Source organism: Drosophila suzukii, chromosome X (genome assembly GCF_043229965.1).
Source record: "Drosophila suzukii chromosome X, CBGP_Dsuzu_IsoJpt1.0, whole genome shotgun sequence".
In the NCBI taxonomy this organism is placed as follows: Eukaryota; Metazoa; Arthropoda; class Insecta; order Diptera; family Drosophilidae; genus Drosophila; species Drosophila suzukii.
Window position 1 is genome coordinate 25,567,331 of NC_092084.1, and position 18,573 is coordinate 25,585,903.

General features: G+C 38.2%; 4 long non-coding RNA genes across 4 annotated transcripts; all 4 read left to right on the top strand.

The window, feature by feature from the left end:
* The first annotated feature begins 498 nt into the window (after positions 1-498).
* Positions 499-4,523, top strand: LOC139353393 (uncharacterized). Its single transcript, XR_011604684.1, has 3 exons — positions 499-639; positions 710-854; positions 3,254-4,523. It is a non-coding gene; the product is annotated as an uncharacterized lncRNA (long non-coding RNA).
* A 40-nt stretch (positions 4,524-4,563) lies between these two features.
* LOC139353392 (uncharacterized) lies at positions 4,564-10,280 on the top strand. Its single transcript, XR_011604683.1, has 2 exons — positions 4,564-5,784; positions 9,838-10,280. It is a non-coding gene; the product is annotated as an uncharacterized lncRNA (long non-coding RNA).
* On the top strand, positions 6,092-9,283 carry LOC139353391 (uncharacterized). Its single transcript, XR_011604682.1, has 3 exons — positions 6,092-6,595; positions 6,666-6,810; positions 8,982-9,283. It is a non-coding gene; the product is annotated as an uncharacterized lncRNA (long non-coding RNA).
* A 970-nt stretch (positions 10,281-11,250) lies between the features above and the next one.
* Positions 11,251-15,553, top strand: LOC139353390 (uncharacterized). The gene is made up of 4 exons (XR_011604681.1): positions 11,251-11,531; positions 11,592-12,268; positions 12,339-12,483; positions 15,252-15,553. It is a non-coding gene; the product is annotated as an uncharacterized lncRNA (long non-coding RNA).
* The last annotated feature ends 3,020 nt before the right edge of the window (positions 15,554-18,573 follow it).

Sequence of the window (18,573 nt, forward strand, 5' to 3'; positions counted from 1 at the left end):
TAAGATGTACTACACCGCGCAACTCATATAAATAGTATCTACTCAGGACCTGCTGGCGGTCTATTTCGCCAACAAGGCCTACAAAGTCTTGTGCAAACTTCGAATGGCAACGCTTCAGGATGGGAGATCTGAGCAGTGCCGCCGTTCCTTTGAGATGGCTCTGGAGCCAACAGTCGATGTCAGAATGCCCTACTTGGAAGGGTCATTCTGATACTGAATCAACGCGACCCACGTCTCTATAGGGAGGGTTTAAGTCTTCTCAATGCGGCCTATAAGCTTGATGAACCCCATCCAGTAGTTTTAAGTATTCTTGCGACCTGCCACTATTTCATTGGAGATCTGGTGATCTGGTCTTTAATCTGGCTCAAATTCGCATTGGCTTCATCGAAATTGCGCAGCTGCAACCGCATAGTTGCTGTAAGGTGGCCAGAGTCACCATGCAAGTGAGGAATTCGACTTCGCCAGGACATACTATCAGGATTCGGTAAGTTTCGCACTTGAAAGCTTCCGCGAGGCTAAAGAGACGAAAATTCGGCGGCTATGAAGTTGTAGTGCCCTACAAGTCCATTATCGCCGAATATCTGAGCTATTATGACTGCCTGATATCCAGCTCACAGACAACAATAACATTGCAGCCAGGTAAGCCCCTAATTGTACTAAACTAAATAAGATTTTGAATAAAATATAATTCTAATGTATTATTCTTTAGGACCTATTTGGGAAGCTGAAGCTTACCAAAAAGTCCTTCTCTATCTTCGATGTGATCCTGGGTAGCTCGGGAAGTACGCCCAGATGGCTTCATCTAAGAACAAGACAGAAAAGCGCGACATCAGGAAAATGCCTTGAACTCAAGGGTAAGATTAGTTTTCGAAAATTGTTACCCTGTAGACTGGGGCGGTCAACATTGTATGGTCATTTTTATACTTTATCAGAGGGTATTATGATTTCAGTCAGAAGTTTGCAACGCAGTGATGGAGACGTTTCCGACCCCATAAAGTATACATATTCTTGATCAGCATCACTAGATGAGTCCATCTAGCCATGTCCATCCGTCCGTCTGTCCGTCCGTTTCTACCCAAAATTGTCCCTCAGTTTTAAAGCTATCGGGCTGAAACTTTACCAAAAGTCTTCTGTCTTTTGCAGGTAGTATATATGTCGGAATCAGCCGGATCGGACAACTATATCTTATAAAAATAAGGAATAATCGGGAAAAAAACAAGGAAGAACGCTATAGTCGAGTACCTCGACTATCAGATACCCGTTACTCAGCTAAAGGGACCAAAGGGAAATGAAGATATGCAAGCAGCAAAGCGAGATTAAAATGCGCCACCTACCGGCGGTAGACCGATTTAAGCGTTATAGGCGTTAGAGTGGTTGTGGAAAATTTTTTTTCGATCAATCGATAGGTATTGACGAGACCAATACATTTAAGCTAAAATTTTTTATCCAGCATGAAAATTGTGGACGTTACAGGTTTGGGGGATTTGTGGGCGTTAAGGTGGGCGTGTCAAACTTTTTTGGGTCAATCGATAGGTTTTGATAAGAGCAATACATTTCAGTATTTCTGTAGAAGCCACAGTTTTGGGCGGTTTGTGGGCGTTAGAGTGGGCGTGGCACATTGCTGAAACAAACTTGCGCTGCATAAGAAGCTCAGGAGTCTGCACGCCAAATCTCAATAGCCTAGCTCTTATAGTTTCCGAGATCTCAGCGTTCATCCGGACAGACGGACAGGCGGACAGGCAGACAGACGGACATGGCTAGATCGACTCGGCTAGTGATCCTGATCAAGAATATATATACTTTATGGGGTCGGAAACGCTTCCTTTTGCCTGTTACATACTTTCCGACGAATCTAATAATCTTAATTTTATCAAAATCGGACGACTATATCATATAGCTGCCATAGGAACGATCGGAAAATTGGTGGGAAAATAATATGAAACAAATTAAAGCTTCGGTGTTTTTTGACATATTATCTTATACTATTGGGAATATCATTTTTTTATATTTTTAAATTTAATTATTATAACTACAAGCGTATACAAGCTTCGGCTTGCTGAATATTGACCGAGACAAAGTTGGGGAGGGGAAATCGATCTATTTGAAAACGTTATGGATGGTATACATGTCGTATGAGTAATTTTCGAAGAATCTTTGAAGACGTTTCGCAAGGTCTGAAACTCGACCAAAAATTTTAGTACGCTTAAAAAATGATTAGCACTAAATTCAAAAAATTTGATAACAAAACAGATATAGTTTAAAATATTGCCACGGCTTCTTATAGTATTCTGTTTGTAGCATTTCAAAAATGCTTTGTTTCAGCCTTTAAAGAAATTACTCCCGTAGCAATAGGAAGTAGTCAAAATTACAAATACTGCTTAGCATAGCATTTTGACCCCTGACTAAAATATTATTTTTATTTTTTCAAGAAAGGTACAAAAGTTAGAAGAAAAAAATACATTATTATTATTATTATTACAGATAGAAGGTTTACAAAACTAGACTAACTTAGTTGGTAAAGCACTGGCAACAAGGACTTCGGCTTTTAAGGTTAGAAAAAAATACATACATACGTCTATATACTTGGTTTTCCGAAAATATTTGAAAAGGCTGGAAACACCTTTTTACTTAAAACAATCTTACGAACAGACTACATGACCCTAAATAATACATAATACTTACATACATAAATACATTGTCGACGACAAATGAGAAATTCGACGCGTTTGCCACCTTAACCTGCTCGTCACAATAAATGTTCACAATATGTATTAATAAATTTAAACATTTACATTTTTTTGTGTGTAGTAGTTACTTAAAATACTTATTATAAATTTCTAGATTCTCCAACGCAATTCCAGAAACAATTTAATTTAATTTTTTTAATCATAATAGAACAAATGATAACCCTTTTTGTATCTGGGTTGGAATTTCTTCATCTGTACGTACTTAGTTATCCTCTGTCTCTCTGTCCGAAAGTCAGACCGTATGAACGCTGAGATATCGGAAACTTTAAAAGCTAGAGGGTTGGGATTATGCACACAGCATACACGCAAGTTTGTTTACCGGAGTGCCACGCCCACTCTAACTCCCAGAAACGGCCACAAAGCTAAAGTCTGTCTGGGGCCCACATTTTTTTTTAATATAACTAATTTAACTATTTTATCCGTATTGGTGAATTTTAACAATTAATTTTTGTTGTGTGAAGTAGTTACAAATTTAATTATATTCATAATTTATTATACATTTATAGATTCTCCAGCGCAGTCCTGAGCAGTTGCATCGATCTGGCCTTGATCATTAATGAGGAAGCCAAGCAAATCCCAGCCCATCCAAAACCCGAATGGGATGAGCCCAAGACCCCAAAGTTTCAAGACTAGACTGCCAGACTACTTTGAGGCCATGTCCTTATCCATTACCCCGTCCCTCAAGTGGATTTGGTCCAGCCCTATTTGGGACAGAACTTAGCCTTCAGGTGCGGAACTCACTGGATTCTGATAGCATGTCTTGGCGAAGTCGAATTCAACACTTCCATAGTGACTCTGGCCACCTTATAACAACTGTGCGATTTCAGCTGCGCAGTTTCGATGAAGCCAATGCGAATTTGAGCCAAATTTAAGACCAGTTGGTAATCTCCAATGAAATGGTAGTAGGTCGCAAGAATACTTAAGACTACTGGATGGCATTCATCAACCTTATAGGCCGCATTGAGGGGACTTAAACCATCCCTATAACGTCTTGGGTCGCGTTGACTCAGTTTCACAACGACCCTTCCAAGTAGCGCATTTTGACATCGACTGTTGGCTTCAGATCCATCTCAAAGGAACGGCGGCACTGTTCAGATCTCCCATCCTGAGATTCGATTCCATTCGAAGTTTGTCCAAGTCTTTGTAGGCCTTCTTGTCAAAGTAGGCCTCCAGCAGGTCCTCTCCAGATACAATTTATAGGAGCTGCACGGTGTTGTACATCTTAAAACCTGCCTTTATGAGCTAGGAACAGACTGCAAGGCAACTAAGGAATCTGTTTGTATATAAAATTGTGTGCAGAAACATTTCCTCCAAGTTGGGACTAATGTCCTTCGACTAAAAACAGCTTCCATTTTTTACAAGCACCTAGCACAAGCACGTTTTTAAAGTCGCGTTGATCCAGTTTCAGAATGACCCTTCCAAGTGGGGCATTCTGACACCGACTGTAGTGCTTCAGAGCCCTTTTAAAGGAACGACGGCACTGTTCGATCTCCTATCCAGAGAAAACAATGTCCTATCACAGAGCGAACATCAGCAGGTCTCCGAGGTTGGGTCACTCTTGAAATAGCGGAAGGATCCTATGTAATCCTGACGCTTGAAGGCCAATGACCCACGTTCAACTAAGTTCGGCGGATTTGGTGACTTCTGGAGAGGGAGGAGGAAAGAGTCGACTCATGTCCGAAGAGGAAAATTGTGATTTAAATGCAAGCGAAATCGAGTCAGCTGATTAAAAATGTGCACTCCAATGCCACACATCTCTAAACCAATTAAATAATTAATAAAGTAGGCATTATTTATTTCAAAAATATTATTTGTTTCTAATTATAATAGAATAATTTGTATCTGGGTCATAATTTCTTCATCCGTAAGTACTGTGTTCTTTTTTATGGACCCCGTTCCCATTCTCTGTTTAACAAATTAATTTCCTTCTATTTTATGCTAGCAGTCATAAGTTTGCAACACAGTGGGACGCATTTCGCCCACTCTAGCTAAGACAAACCGCAATCCAATGGCGCACACATTCTTGAAGATTTTTTCAGTGTTCATTTCGTTTTATTTCTTTTATATTTTCGTTTCTTACGATTTAAAGAATGTGTTTTTTTTAAATCGAACGTCTGTATCCTTTAGATGTTTATAGAAATTGGTCAATCCCAAGTCCATAAAATTTTGAACGTGGATATTCAGGCGAACCATCGCCTTCGTAATTAAGAAGTCTCCGCCGCTTTTAATGTTAAAAATGGTTTTATTCCGTTTGCGTGTATATCAATAAGTAAAATCATTGTAGTATCAACATATTTCAACTGTGTGTGGTGTTTTCGCGGGGGACACAGGTCTGTCCCCCTCCCCCCTTTCGCTTAGGCGCTAAAACATAAATAATTTAAAACTTATTCCACTAAGGCCACTTTCCTCGCAGCACTTTACAAAAATTTTAAAACAAATACGTGCTATATGTCGCTGAAAATATAATTCAATATGCTAATAACGCTGCCTTTGCTTAAATTCTCGAAATACCATAGAGTTAAAGTTATAGCAAAAAGTTTTTATCTTTTTCCTTCTTTGTCTATTTTCTCAAAATTGGCTTTAACGATTTTTTGTTAATTTCAAATTATATAGGCCCAGAGATTCTTCAACTTTAAATAGCTAACACTTTGAGCTATAATTATTGAGCGATAAAAAGTGGAACCCCATCCAGTTCAAACCAAAAAACATTTCATGCTTACCTTGAAGGCCCAAAACTATGCATCATTAATTTGGTGACAAAAAAAATGATTGTACAATATTTTTTAAGTAAAAGAATAACACTTACAAGTTTGTCATCAACTAAAACTTTTTGTAATAAGTAATAAAGTGAACGTTAGTATAGTTGGAAAACAGTTCACTCTTTTTTAAGAGTCTAAAAATGATACGATATTTGTATATCTTAGCAACCCTTTAAAAGGTTGTATTTTTATAGTATTAATCAACCCTAATTTTACTTGTCAAAAAAAAAATCTGTGTTCCATTAAACGTGCTGGTGATAGGTGCTTGTAAAAAATAGGTGCGGTTTTTAGGGCGAAGGACATTTGTCCCAGTTTGGAGGAAATGTTACTCCACACTTTCATTCAAGACGCGGTAAGTTATTGGGTTAAAGGGAATCGGATTTGGAATTATATATATAAATACATTCCTTAGCTGCCTTGCAATCTGTTCCTAGCTCATAAAGGCAGGTCTTAAGATGTACTACACCGCGCAACTCATATAAATAGTATCTACTCAGGACCTGCTGGCGGTCTATTTCGCCAAAAGGCCTACAAAGTCTTGTGCAAACTTCGAATGGCAACGCTTCAGGATGGGAGATCTGAGCAGTGCCGCCGTTCCTTTGAGATGGCTCTGGAGCCAACAGTCGATGTCAGAATGCCCTACTTGGAAGGGTCATTCTGATACTGAATCAACGCGACCCACGTCTCTATAGGGAGGGTTTAAGTCTTCTCAATGCGGCCTATAAGCTTGATGAACCCCATCCAGTAGTTTTAAGTATTCTTGCGACCTGCCACTATTTCATTGGAGATCTGGTGATCTGGTCTTTAATCTGGCTCAAATTCGCATTGGCTTCATCGAAATTGCGCAGCTGCAACCGCATAGTTGCTGTAAGGTGGCCAGAGTCACCATGCAAGTGAGGAATTCGACTTCGCCAGGACATACTATCAGGATTCGGTAAGTTTCGCACTTGAAAGCTTCCACGAGGCTAAAGAGACGAAAATTCGGCGGCTATGAAGTTGTAGTGCCCTACAAGTCCATTATCGCCGAATATCTGAGCTATTATGACTGCCTGATATCCAGCTCACAGACAACAATAACATTGCAGCCAGGTAAGCCCCTAATTGTACTAAACTAAATAAGATTTTGAATAAAATATAATTCTAATGTATTATTCTTTAGGACCTATTTGGGAAGCTGAAGCTTACCAAAAAGTCCTTCTCTATCTTCGATGTGATCCTGGGTAGCTCGGGAAGTACGCCCAGATGGCTTCATCTAAGAACAAGACAGAAAAGCGCGACATCAGGAAAATGCCTTGAACTCAAGGGTAAGATTAGTTTTCGAAAATTGTTACCCTGTACACTGGGGCGGTCTTCTGTCTTTTGCAGGTAGTATATATGTCGGAATCAGCCGGATCGGACAACTATATCTTATAAAAATAAGGAATAATCGGGAAAAAAACAAGGAAGAACGCTATAGTCGAGTACCTCGACTATCAGATACCCGTTACTCAGCTAAAGGGACCAAAGGGAAATGAAGATATGCAAGCAGCAAAGCGAGATTAAAATGCGCCACCTACCGGCGGTAGACCGATTTAAGCGTTATGGGCGTTAGAGTGGGCGTGGAAAATTTTTTTTCGATCAATCGATAGGTATTGACGAGACCAATACATTTAAGCTAAAATTTTTTATCCAGCATGAAAATTGTGGACGTTACAGGTTTGGGGGATTTGTGGGCGTTAAGGTGGGCGTGTCAAACTTTTTTGGGTCAATCGATAGGTTTTGATAAGAGCAATACATTTCAGTATTTCTGTAGAAGCCACAGTTTTGGGCGGTTTGTGGGCGTTAGAGTGGGCGTGGCACATTGCGGAAACAAACTTGCGCTGCATAAGAAGCTCAGGAGTCTGCACGCCAAATCTCAATAGCCTAGCTCTTATAGTTTCCGAGATCTCAGCGTTCATCCGGACAGACGGACAGGCGGACAGGCGGACAGACGGACATGGCTAGATCGACTCGGCTAGTGATCCTGATCAAGAATATATATACTTTATGGGGTCGGAAACGCTTCCTTTTGCCTGTTACATACTTTCCGACGAATCTAATAATCTTAATTTTATCAAAATCGGACGACTATATCATATAGCTGCCATAGGAACGATCGGAAAATTGGTGGGAAAATAATATGAAACAAATTAAAGCTTCGGTGTTTTTTGACATATTATCTTATACTATTGGGAATATCATTTTTTTATATTTTTAAATTTAATTATTATAACTACAAGCGTATACAAGCTTCGGCTTGCTGAATATTGACCGAGACAAAGTTGGGGAGGGGAAATCGATCTATTTGAAAACGTTATGGATGGTATACATGTCGTATGAGTAATTTTCGAAGAATCTTTGAAGACGTTTCGCAAGGTCTGAAACTCGACCAAAAATTTTAGTACGCTTAAAAAATGATTAGCACTAAATTCAAAAAATTTGATAACAAAACAGATATAGTTTAAAATATTGCCACGGCTTCTTATAGTATTCTGTTTGTAGCATTTCAAAAATGCTTTGTTTCAGCCTTTAAAGAAATTACTCCCGTAGCAATAGGAAGTAGTCAAAATTACAAATACTGCTTAGCATAGCATTTTGACCCCTGACTAAAATATTATTTTTATTTTTTCAAGAAAGGTACAAAAGTTAGAAGAAAAAAATACATTATTATTATTATTATTACAGATAGAAGGTTTACAAAACTAGACTAACTTAGTTGGTAAAGCACTGGCAACAAGGACTTCGGCTTTTAAGGTTAGAAAAAAATACATACATACGTCTATATACTTGGTTTTCCGAAAATATTTGAAAAGGCTGGAAACACCTTTTTACTTAAAACAATCTTACGAACAGACTACATGACCCTAAATAATACATAATACTTACATACATAAATACATTGTCGACGACAAATGAGAAATTCGACGCGTTTGCCACCTTAACCTGCTCGTCACAATAAATGTTCACAATATGTATTAATAAATTTAAACATTTACATTTTTTTGTGTGTAGTAGTTACTTAAAATACTTATTATAAATTTCTAGATTCTCCAACGCAATTCCAGAAACAATTTAATTTAATTTTTTTAATCATAATAGAACAAATGATAACCCTTTTTGTATCTGGGTTGGAATTTCTTCATCTGTACGTACTTAGTTATCCTCTGTCTCTCTGTCCGAAAGTCAGACCGTATGAACGCTGAGATATCGGAAACTTTAAAAGCTAGAGGGTTGGGATTATGCACACAGCATACACGCAAGTTTGTTTACCGGAGTGCCACGCCCACTCTAACTCCCAGAAACGGCCACAAAGCTAAAGTCTGTCTGGGGCCCACATTTTTTTTTAATATAACTAATTTAACTATTTTATCCGTATTGGTGAATTTTAACAATTAATTTTTGTTGTGTGAAGTAGTTACAAATTTAATTATATTCATAATTTATTATACATTTATAGATTCTCCAGCGCAGTCCTGAGCAGTTGCATCGATCTGGCCTTGATCATTAATGAGGAAGCCAAGCAAATCCCAGCCCATCCAAAACCCGAATGGGATGAGCCCAAGACCCCAATGTTTCAAGACTAGACTGCCAGACTACTTTGAGGCCATGTCCTTATCCATTACCCCGTCCCTCAAGTGGATTTGGTCCAGCCCTATTTGGGACAGAACTTAGCCTTCAGGTGCGGAACTCACTGGATTCTGATAGCATGTCTTGGCGAAGTCGAATTCAACACTTCCATGGTGACTCTGGCCACCTTATAACAACTAAGCGATTTCAGCTGCGCAGTTTCGATGAAGCCAATGCGAATTTGAGCCAAATTTAAGACCAGTTGGTAATCTCCAATGAAATGGTAGTAGGTCGCAAGAATACTTAAGACTACTGGATGGCATTCATCAACCTTATAGGCCGCATTGAGGGGACTTAAACCATCCCTATAAAGTCTTGGGTCGCGTTGACTCAGTTTCACAACGACCCTTCCAAGTAGCGCATTTTGACATCGACTGTTGGCTTCAGATCCATCTCAAAGGAACGGCGGCACTGTTCAGATCTCCCATCCTGAGATTCGATTCCATTCGAAGTTTGTCCAAGTCTTTGTAGGCCTTCTTGTCAAAGTAGGCCTCCAGCAGGTCCTCTCCAGATACAATTTATAGGAGCTGCACGGTGTTGTACATCTTAAAACCTGCCTTTATGAGCTAGGAACAGACTGCAAGGCAACTAAGGAATCTGTTTGTATATAAAATTGTGTGCAGAAAAATTTCCTCCAAGTTGGGACTAATGTCCTTCGACTAAAAACAGCTTCCATTTTTTACAAGCACCTAGCACAAGCACGTTTTTAAAGTCGCGTTGATCCAGTTTCAGAATGACCCTTCCAAGTGGGGCATTCTGACACCGACTGTAGTGCTTCAGAGCCCTTTTAAAGGAACGACGGCACTGTTCGATCTCCTATCCAGAGAAAACAATGTCCTATCACAGAGCGAACATCAGCAGGTCTCCGAGGTTGGGTCACTCTTGAAATAGCGGAAGGATCCTATGTAATCCTGACGCTTGAAGGCCAATGACCCACGTTCAACTAAGTTCGGCGGATTTGGTGACTTCTGGAGAGGGAGGAGGAAAGAGTCGACTCATGTCCGAAGAGGAAAATTGTGATTTAAATGCAAGCGAAATCGAGTCAGCTGATTAAAAATGTGCACTCCAATGCCACACATCTCTAAACCAATTAAATAATTAATAAAATAGGCATTATTTATTTCAAAAAGATTATTTGTTTCTAATTATAATAGAATAATTTGTATCTGGGTCATAATTTCTTCATCCGTAAGTACTGTGTTCTTTTTTATGGACCCCGTTCCCATTCTCTGTTTAACAAATTAATTTCCTTCTATTTTATGCTAGCAGTCATAAGTTTGCAACACAGTGGGACGCATTTCGCCCACTCTAGCTAAGACAAACCGCAATCCAATGGCGCACACATTCTACGATTTAAAGAATGTGTTTTTTTTAAATCGAACGTCTGTATCCTTTAGATGTTTATAGAAATTGGTCAATCCCAAGTCCATAAAATTTTGAACGTGGATATTCAGGCGAACCATCGCCTTCGTAATTAAGAAGTCTCCGCCGCTTTTAATGTTAAAAATGGTTTTATTCCGTTTGCGTGTATATCAATAAGTAAAATCATTGTAGTATCAACATATTTCAACTGTGTGTGGTGTTTTCGCGGGGGACACAGGTCTGTCCCCCTCCCCCCTTTCGCTTAGGCGCTAAAACATAAATAATTTAAAACTTATTCCACTAAGGCCACTTTCCTCGCAGCACTTTACAAAAATTTTAAAACAAATACGTGCTATATGTCGCTGAAAATATAATTCAATATGCTAATAACGCTGCCTTTGCTTAAATTCTCGAAATACCATAGAGTTAAAGTTATAGCAAAAAGTTTTTATCTTTTTCCTTCTTTGTCTATTTTCTCAAAATTGGCTTTAACGATTTTTTGTTAATTTCTAATTATATAGGCCCAGAGATTCTTCAACTTTAAATAGCTAACACTTTGAGCTATAATTATTGAGCGATAAAAAGTGGAACCCCATCCAGTTCAAACCAAAAAACATTTCATGCTTACCTTGAAGGCCCAAAACTATGCATCATTAATTTGGTGACAAAAAAATGATTGTACAATATTTTTTAAGTAAAAGAATAACACTTACAAGTTTGTCATCAACTAAAACTTTTTGTAATAAGTAATAAAGTGAACGTTAGTATAGTTGGAAAACAGTTCACTCTTTTTTAAGAGTCTAAAAATGATACGATATTTGTATATCTTAGCAACCCTTTAAAAGGTTGTATTTTTATAGTATTAATCAACCCTAATTTTACTTGTCAAAAAAAAAATCTGTGTTCCATTAAACGTGCTGGTGATAGGTGCTTGTAAAAAATAGGTGCGGTTTTTAGGGCGAAGGACATTTGTCCCAGTTTGGAGGAAATGTTACTCCACACTTTCATTCAAGACGCGGTAAGTTATTGGGTTAAAGGGAATCGGATTTGGAATTATATATATAAATACATTCCTTAGCTGCCTTGCAATCTGTTCCTAGCTCATAAAGGCAGGTCTTAAGATGTACTACACCGCGCAACTCATATAAATAGTATCTACTCAGGACCTGCTGGCGGTCTATTTCGCCAACAAGGCCTACAAAGTCTTGTGCAAACTTCGAATGGCAACGCTTCAGGATGGGAGATCTGAGCAGTGCCGCCGTTCCTTTGAGATGGCTCTGGAGCCAACAGTCGATGTCAGAATGCCCTACTTGGAAGGGTCATTCTGATACTGAATCAACGCGACCCACGTCTCTATAGGGAGGGTTTAAGTCTTCTCAATGCGGCCTATAAGCTTGATGAACCCCATCCAGTAGTTTTAAGTATTCTTGCGACCGCCACTATTTCATTGGAGATCTGGTGATCTGGTCTTTAATCTGGCTCAAATTCGCATTGGCTTCATCGAAATTGCGCAGCTGCAACCGCATAGTTGCTGTAAGGTGGCCAGAGTCACCATGCAAGTGAGGAATTCGACTTCGCCAGGACATACTATCAGGATTCGGTAAGTTTCGCACTTGAAAGCTTCCACGAGGCTAAAGAGACGAAAATTCGGCGGCTATGAAGTTGTAGTGCCCTACAAGTCCATTATCGCCGAATATCTGAGCTATTATGACTGCCTGATATCCAGCTCACAGACAACAATAACATTGCAGCCAGGTAAGCCCCTAATTGTACTAAACTAAATAAGATTTTGAATAAAATATAATTCTAATGTATTATTCTTTAGGACCTATTTGGGAAGCTGAAGCTTACCAAAAAGTCCTTCTCTATCTTCGATGTGATCCTGGGTAGCTCGGGAAGTACGCCCAGATGGCTTCATCTAAGAACAAGACAGAAAAGCGCGACATCAGGAAAATGCCTTGAACTCAAGGGTAAGATTAGTTTTCGAAAATTGTTACCCTGTACACTGGGGCGGTCAACATTGTATGGTCATTTTTATACTTTATCAGAGGGTATTATGATTTCAGTCAGAAGTTTGCAACGCAGTGATGGAGACGTTTCCGACCCCATAAAGTATACATATTCTTGATCAGCATCACTAGATGAGTCCATCTAGCCATGTCCATCCGTCCGTCTGTCCGTCCGTTTCTACCCAAAATTGTCCCTCAGTTTTAAAGCTATCGGGCTGAAACTTTACCAAAAGTCTTCTGTCTTTTGCAGGTAGTATATATGTCGGAATCAGCCGGATCGGACAACTATATCTTATAAAAATAAGGAATAATCGGGAAAAAAACAAGGAAGAACGCTATAGTCGAGTCCCTCGACTATCAGATACCCGTTACTCAGCTAAAGGGACCAAAGGGAAATGAAGATATGCAAGCAGCAAAGCGAGATTAAAATGCGCCACCTACCGGCGGTAGACCGATTTAAGCGTTATGGGCGTTAGAGTGGGCGTGGAAAATTTTTTTTCGATCAATCGATAGGTATTGACGAGACCAATACATTTAAGCTAAAATTTTTTATCCAGCATGAAAATTGTGGACGTTACAGGTTTGGGGGATTTGTGGGCGTTAAGGTGGGCGTGTCAAACTTTTTTGGGTCAATCGATAGGTTTTGATAAGAGCAATACATTTCAGTATTTCTGTAGAAGCCACAGTTTTGGGCGGTTTGTGGGCGTTAGAGTGGGCGTGGCACATTGCTGAAACAAACTTGCGCTGCATAAGAAGCTCAGGAGTCTGCACGCCAAATCTCAATAGCCTAGCTCTTATAGTTTCCGAGATCTCAGCGTTCATCCGGACAGACGGACAGGCGGACAGACGGACATGGCTAGATCGACTCGGCTAGTGATCCTGATCAAGAATATATATACTTTATGGGGTCGGAAACGCTTCCTTTTGCCTGTTACATACTTTCCGACGAATCTAATAATCTTAATTTTATCAAAATCGGACGACTATATCATATAGCTGCCATAGGAACGATCGGAAAATTGGTGGGAAAATAATATGAAACAAATTAAAGCTTCGGTGTTTTTTGACATATTATCTTATACTATTGGGAATATCATTTTTTTATATTTTTAAATTTAATTATTATAACTACAAGCGTATACAAGCTTCGGCTTGCTGAATATTGACCGAGACAAAGTTGGGGAGGGGAAATCGATCTATTTGAAAACGTTATGGATGGTATACATGTCGTATGAGTAATTTTCGAAGAATCTTTGAAGACGTTTCGCAAGGTCTGAAACTCGACCAAAAATTTTAGTACGCTTAAAAAATGATTAGCACTAAATTCAAAAAATTTGATAACAAAACAGATATAGTTTAAAATATTGCCACGGCTTCTTATAGTATTCTGTTTGTAGCATTTCAAAAATGCTTTGTTTCAGCCTTTAAAGAAATTACTCCCGTAGCAATAGGAAGTAGTCAAAATTACAAATACTGCTTAGCATAGCATTTTGACCCCTGACTAAAATATTATTTTTATTTTTTCAAGAAAGGTACAAAAGTTAGAAGAAAAAAATACATTATTATTATTATTATTACAGATAGAAGGTTTACAAAACTAGACTAACTTAGTTGGTAAAGCACTGGCAACAAGGACTTCGGCTTTTAAGGTTAGAAAAAAATACATACATACGTATATATACTTGGTTTTCCGAAAATATTTGAAAAGGCTGGAAACACCTTTTTACTTAAAACAATCTTACGAACAGACTACATGACCCTAAATAATACATAATACTTACATACATAAATACATTGTCGACGACAAATGAGAAATTCGACGCGTTTGCCACCTTAACCTGCTCGTCACAATAAATGTTCACAATATGTATTAATAAATTTAAACATTTACATTTTTTTGTGTGTAGTAGTTACTTAAAATACTTATTATAAATTTCTAGATTCTCCAACGCAATTCCAGAAACAATTTAATTTAATTTTTTTAATCATAATAGAACAAATGATAACCCTTTTTGTATCTGGGTTGGAATTTCTTCATCTGTACGTACTTAGTTATCCTTATTTAAGGGGACTTTTCTCAATCTCTGCTTAAGAACTTTATTTCATTTTATTTTATATTTTAATTGTATATCTAGTCCAGAAAAGCCCTGAAAATTGAAGGTCACAAATTGAAACATTTTCAAAACTTTAAACTTAATTTCATTAAATTAGAAAAATAAATATTTGCTATGCACATTGTTCCTTAGGATCTATCGGGGAGACTTTATCTACAATGAGTTCCTGAGAATCTCTGGAAATAAAGCCAAGGTAGCTGTGGAAAATTTCAATCTAAGAGAATATCAGAATAGCGCGATGAATTGGGACTTATCATCAGCCAAAATGCCTTAAACTTCTACATAGGGGTATAAATCACATGCCTAGTCGATCTATCCATGTCTGTCTCTCTGTCCGAAAGTCAGACCGTATGAACGCTGAGATATCGGAAACTTTAAAAGCTAGAGGGTTGGGATTATGCACACAGCATACACGCAAGTTTGTTTACCGGAGTGCCACGCCCACTCTAACTCCCAGAAACGGCCACAAAGCTAAAGTCTGTCTGGGGCCCACATTTTTTTTTAATATAACTAATTTAACTATTTTATCCGTATTGGTGAATTTTAACAATTAATTTTTGTTGTGTGAAGTAGTTACAAATTTAATTATATTCATAATTTATTATACATTTATAGATTCTCCAGCGCAGTCCTGAGCAGTTGCATCGATCTGGCCTTGATCATTAATGAGGAAGCCAAGCAAATCCCAGCCCATCCAAAACCCGAATGGGATGAGCCCAAGACCCCAATGTTTCAAGACTAGACTGCCAGACTACTTTGAGGCCATGTCCTTATCCATTACCCCGTCCCTCAAGTGGATTTGGTCCAGCCCTATTTGGGACAGAACTTAGCCTTCAGGTGCGGAACTCACTGGATTCTGATAGCATGTCTTGGCGAAGTCGAATTCAACACTTCCATGGTGACTCTGGCCACCTTATAACAACTAAGCGATTTCAGCTGCGCAGTTTCGATGAAGCCAATGCGAATTTGAGCCAAATTTAAGACCAGTTGGTAATCTCCAATGAAATGGTAGTAGGTCGCAAGAATACTTAAGACTACTGGATGGCATTCATCAACCTTATAGGCCGCATTGAGGGGACTTAAACCATCCCTATAAAGTCTTGGGTCGCGTTGACTCAGTTTCACAACGACCCTTCCAAGTAGCGCATTTTGACATCGACTGTTGGCTTCAGATCCATCTCAAAGGAACGGCGGCACTGTTCAGATCTCCCATCCTGAGATTCGATTCCATTCGAAGTTTGTCCAAGTCTTTGTAGGCCTTCTTGTCAAAGTAGGCCTCCAGCAGGTCCTCTCCAGATACAATTTATAGGAGCTGCACGGTGTTGTACATCTTAAAACCTGCCTTTATGAGCTAGGAACAGACTGCAAGGCAACTAAGGAATCTGTTTGTATATAAAATTGTGTGCAGAAAAATTTCCTCCAAGTTGGGACTAATGTCCTTCGACTAAAAACAGCTTCCATTTTTTACAAGCACCTAGCACAAGCACGTTTTTAAAGTCGCGTTGATCCAGTTTCAGAATGACCCTTCCAAGTGGGGCATTCTGACACCGACTGTAGTGCTTCAGAGCCCTTTTAAAGGAACGACGGCACTGTTCGATCTCCTATCCAGAGAAAACAATGTCCTATCACAGAGCGAACATCAGCAGGTCTCCGAGGTTGGGTCACTCTTGAAATAGCGGAAGGATCCTATGTAATCCTGACGCTTCCCGAAGAGGAAAATTGTGATTTAAATGCAAGCGAAATCGAGTCAGCTGATTAAAAATGTGCACTCCAATGCCACACATCTCTAAACCAATTAAATAATTAATAAAATAGGCATTATTTATTTCAAAAATATTATTTGTTTCTAATTATAATAGAATAATTTGTATCTGGGTCATAATTTCTTCATCCGTAAGTACTGTGTTCTTTTTTATGGACCCCGTTCCCATTCTCTGTTTAACAAATTAATTTCCTTCTATTTTATGCTAGCAGTCATAAGTTTGCAACACAGTGGGACGCATTTCGCCCACTCTAGCTAAGACAAACCGCAATCCAATGGCGCTCACATTCTTGAAGATTTTTTCAGTGTTCATTTCGTTTCATTTCTTTTATATTTTCGTTTCTTACGATTTAAAGAATGTGATTTTTTTTTAAATCGAACGTCTGTATCCTTTAGATGTTTATAGAAATTGGTCAATCCCAAGTCCATAAAATTTTGAACGTGGATATTCAGGCGAACCATTCGCCTTCGTAATTAACTAGTCTCCGCCGCTTTTAATGTTAAAAATGGTTTTATTCCGTTTGCGTGTATATCAAAAAGTAAAATCATTGTAGTATCAACATATTTCAACTGTGTGTGGTGTTTTCGCAGGGGACACAGGTCTGAAAAATATATGAAAATGATTTCCTCGTAACTGCAATCGCATACTTTTTAGCTTGCCCAGCGCTAATAACAAGGAAACTGACGTTATGCATAACAACTTGCACCAAATTCTTACGTTCCCCAACACTGAAAATTTAAAATAACGTTTAACGGCCGCTGCTCCCGAATACTGAACTTGGGTATATACGTTTAAAAATCTGTAAAAAATCGATTTACCAACGGATTGTCGTGATCAATGGCGCTTATTCTCCGTTAAGGTTCAGCCTTCAAGAAAACAACATAAAACTAATTTCGGGTTTTAGGCGTGTATTTTTAAAGAAGCCATTTATGCCATCGTTTTTGCATTTTTTCCAAATTTTTCAACTTTGACGAAGTGTAGATTTTAAACTAATGAATGGAACTCAACGATGTGTATAAAAAAGTTAAAGGGCATTCTATTACCTGTAAAATGAGTCTTCGATGACCGAATTCGGTTTATCACAACTCGAGTTAGACAATAAAAAAGTGCGAAAAACGTTTTTTACACTTAAAAAAAAATTGGTACCATAGAAAAAATTTTAAGTGCCCTTTTCTTAATCAGGGAGATGTATCTTAGCGGAAAACAAAGGTTTCCTGAAAGGCGTATTTCATCAATTTTTTTTGTAAACTGGTGTAGTTTAAAACTTATTCCACTAAGGCCACTTTCCTCGCAGCACTCAACGATGTGTATAAAAAAGTTAAAGGGCATTCTATTACCTGTAAAATGAGTCTTCGATGACCGAATTCGGTTTATCACAACTCGAGTTAGACAATAAAAAAGTGCGAAAAATGTTTTTTACACTTAAAAAAAAATTGGTACCATAGAAAAAATTTTATGTGCCCTTTTCTTAATCAGGGAGATGTATCTTAGCGGAAAACAAAGGTTTCCTGAAAGGCGTATTTCATCAATTTTTTTTGTAAACTGGTGTAGTTTAAAACTTATTCCACTAAGGCCACTTTCCTCGCAGCACTTTACAAAAATTTTAAAACAAATACGTGCTATATGTCGCTGAAAATATAATTCAATATGCTAATAACGCTGCCTTTGCTTAAATTCTCGAAATACCATAGAGTTAAAGTTATAGCAAAAAGTTTTTATCTTTTTCCTTCTTTGTCTATTTTCTCAAAATTGGCTTTAACGATTTTTTGTTAATTTCAAATTATATAGGCCCAGAGATTCTTCAACTTTAAATAGCTAACACTTTGAGCTATAATTATTGAGCGATAAGAAGTGGAACCCCATCCAGTTCAAAACAAAAAACATTTCATGCTTACCTTGAAGGCCCAAAACTTTGCATCATTAATTTGGTGACAAAAAAATTCTTCTACAATATTTTTGAAGTAAAAGAATAACACGTACAAGTTTATCATCAACTTTGTAAATTATTAAAAGCTCAAAATATTTTGTAGGTTGAATTTCCGATGTCTGCCTAAAAAAATTGCCCTCGATGTACGCGCAAAATACGCTACTTTAAAACTATTTATTTAAATTAAGCTACAGGGAGGGATGACAGCCATAGCTGCTGAGGCTTACGGCTGATTATATTTTCATCT